At 38.5% G+C, this 3,270-nt stretch overlaps 1 long non-coding RNA gene across 3 annotated transcripts; it reads left to right on the plus strand.

The window, feature by feature from the left end:
- The first annotated feature begins 302 nt into the window (after window positions 1-302).
- Window positions 303-2,942, plus strand: LOC131661930 (uncharacterized). 3 transcript variants are annotated; one of them, XR_009301320.1, is made up of 5 exons: window positions 303-739; window positions 1,531-1,599; window positions 1,707-1,787; window positions 2,101-2,427; window positions 2,658-2,942. It is a non-coding gene; the product is annotated as an uncharacterized LOC131661930 (long non-coding RNA). The 3 variants fall into 3 exon arrangements; XR_009301319.1 differs by having other exon boundaries at window positions 304-739; window positions 2,101-2,942; XR_009301318.1 differs by lacking the exon at window positions 2,101-2,427 and having other exon boundaries at window positions 305-739.
- The last annotated feature ends 328 nt before the right edge of the window (window positions 2,943-3,270 follow it).

Below are 3,270 nucleotides of genomic sequence, written 5' to 3' on the forward strand. Positions count from 1 at the left end.
AAGTACTTTTATTCTGAACATAATGACGCTGAGGCCCAATGCTAGCGCATCAAATTTTTATTGTTTCATTCAATTTTGAAACAAAAGGGATGTATTGGGTTTTTGGGGTATCGTAGCAATTCGGTGGCCCAAGGTAGGTTTTTTGCACAGACTTTGTTCAACACCAAAAAGGAGTGGTGCGATGGGCTTAGATGGGGTGTGAATTCGGCCAAGGGAATTGATTATGATCCAAACACATTCAGATTTTAATTTCCATCGTTTTTTCAATTACCAAATTAATTAATTAAATTAAAAAGAAAAAAAGAAAATAGAAAGAGGGATTAGGGTTGAGTTTTGTGACCCTTCAACTCTTCCCTCATACTCTCGTGACTCGTCTCTCTCCCTCCCTCAAACGCACAAACGGCGGAGAGCTCAACCTTCCTCCGATCAAACGAAACCAACGGCGGCGAGTTCTCCCTTCTCCGATCAAACCGTTCATCCTTCGCCGCTCACAAACAAAACTCAACATCCTCTATTTGCTTCCGTTTAACTCTCAACTCGTCTCTCAGCCTCTCTCGATCTCAGCTCTCTCGGCTCACTCTCAATTCTCCGCTCAGTTTCTGATTTAAACTATTAACCAAAAAATCTAAACCTAAATGCACGATGAATGAACAAGAATCAAGATGTATAAAGAAGAACCTGTTAGGAGACCTGAATTTCCGGTGCGGTGGCGGAGATTCCCGACCACCGCGAAACTCAGGTAATGGATTTATTCTGATTCGCTATTCAATCTCCATCTTCTACTATTTTCTTCTTTTTTCTTCTGAATATTTGCGCGTGGCGTATTGTTGTGTTGAGTCTGAGTACGAATTAGAGAGAACGAGAACACGAGAGTGGCATCACTGAGAGCGTTGTTGTTGCTGTGTGTTGAGAGGATTGATATTGAGTGATGGAGGATGAAGGCTAAGCTCTGTTGTAGCAAAGCTTCAGAGGTTGAAGCTTTGCTCAACAATGGAAGTGAGCCTATGGTGAATGTGAGGGAGATGAAGATTTTGAGAAAATGGAGAGAGATTGATGATTGATGAGTGAAGTGTGAAATTGGAGATTGAAAGAAGAATGGCGGGTGTAGAGAATTGGAGAGTGAGGTTTGAATATATAGAGGAGGGAAAGTGAGGATTCAGTTAGAGATTGAGAATTGAGAGCAGTTAGATTTGCTGAGTTAGTTATGAAGTTGAAGGGTGGAGATTTGAGAGTAAGTTAGGAATCCGTTATGAAGTAGTTAAGAATGAATCAGTTAGTTCACTCACTGAGTTATTTGGTTAGAGTGCTGACTCATTTAATTATGTTGGTTTGAAATTTGGTTAGAGGTTGTTAGCTAGTTCTGTTAGGACATTTTTTTTTTGTAATTAGGAAGTTAGTTGCAATTTATGACTTGGCATGATGAATCTGTTCTATATGTATGTATTGCTGTATGGATTGATATGAGGCTATGACTGATTTTATGTACTGAATGAATCTGATCCATAATTGAACAGTTTCTGACTCACGCAGGTTTTACAGTGCCACGACTTAATGGAGCATGGATGCTTGGTAACAAAAGCTTGGAGTTAGCAGAGAAAGGTTGATTGGAAATTATTTGACAGTTGGTTGAAATTGATGGATGGTTTACTTTTGTGCAGGATTTTGTTTTGATGTGATATTTGGTAATGGTTCGGATATGGCTGCAGGGTCATGGTGTTGATATTTCGAGGAGGGTTGATGGGCTTCTATGAAAGCGGCTATGGTATGAAGGTTTTGCATCCGAACTGGTACGTTAACTCACTTGAATTCTGCTACCGGTAGATTATGCACCTTATGATTGGCCTGAGTGGTTGGAAACAAGTTAATAAAGGCTGAACTCGTTAGGAATCAAAACCGGTTTGAAGTTTAGGTTATGATTAGTAGCAGTAAGAACAATTAAATCCCAGGTTCAGATAGAAAATAAGATTTGCTTCTTTTTTTCTAAAATGGAGGAAAAAACAGTTATTAGCAGTAGGTTAGTTGAGAGTGAGGGCTGGATTGATAACATGTAGGATTGGTTATTGCTTGAATTCTAAACTGGTATGCTCTTTATTGTGCAAGGCCGACGCTGTTGGGCTTAATGCTTGGACTCGTTTGAGAATCACGACGCATTGTGTATGTTTAATGTAGAGCTGTTCGACCACTGGTATTGAATAAATTTGCCATTGGACGGTCAAAAAATGAATGAATTCTGACTTAGATTATGTATGGACTATGTTTACGTCGGACCGTTTATGTAACCATGACTGAATGGATCTGAATTATGCTTGTGTATGCTTGAAACTGTTAGTTTTGGAATATGGTTGAAATGTTACGAATGCTGGCAGTTAGGAGTCGCTTGGAATTGGAATGCTACTGTCATTTATGTGAGTCGGTTTGGCGGAAAAGGTTAGGAATTAGTTAATGCGAGAAATCAGGTTATGCTGCTAGTTTTGTTTGTTGTCAGTTTGCTGTGAAATGAGGTTCAAGACTTTTTTTTCTGTTGGTTTAATGGACCATGTGAAATGCTTTTAACTTGTTAGTATATGTACAGGGCTGCTTGTTTATTTGGTTTTGGACAGTGTATGTTTTGAATGTGAGTTGGAACTTGTTTTAATTGTTGTTCTAATTGTGAACAGGGCTTTGGCAGCATGAAGCACATGGTTTGGATCTGGAAGTAGCAGACATGTTTGGCATAGTCAGAAGAGGAAATTTGGCTCAAGCCTAAGGATAAAGCTTGAAGATTAGGAGCAAGTCACCATAGGTTTAGGAATTTTAGAATTTGATCTTCATGTATTTTTGTACGATGTAAAGGATATGTTTCCTGATGGAAGTTTGATAAATGATTTTTGAATGAACATTGAAATCATGGATTTTGATGAACTTTGATGGACAAAACCAATGAATATCCTTGGATTAGGTTCTGACTTGTTGTCTTTACTCCATTCCGATTAATCTTTTGAAATATTGGGCTCAAAGACCTGGACATGAATATCAGGTATGACTTTGCTCAAAAAGTCAACTTTTCAAGTTGACTTTGATTAATGTAAAAGAAACTTGATCAATACTCTTGCACCCAAGTTGTGACGTGCTTTTGTGATTCTACAAGAGATAGAATCCAACTCTACTTGCTTTCCCTATTTAACTCTTTATTCCTTAATTCAATGCTCGAATTCCATATCCACAATGACCTTAACTGGACAATACACCATGCAAGATCAGAACCCCTTTACTCCAATAATAGTCATGACA

This window comes from Vicia villosa, linkage group LG3 (genome assembly GCF_029867415.1).
Source record: "Vicia villosa cultivar HV-30 ecotype Madison, WI linkage group LG3, Vvil1.0, whole genome shotgun sequence".
Lineage (NCBI taxonomy): Eukaryota > Viridiplantae > Streptophyta > Magnoliopsida > Fabales > Fabaceae > Vicia > Vicia villosa.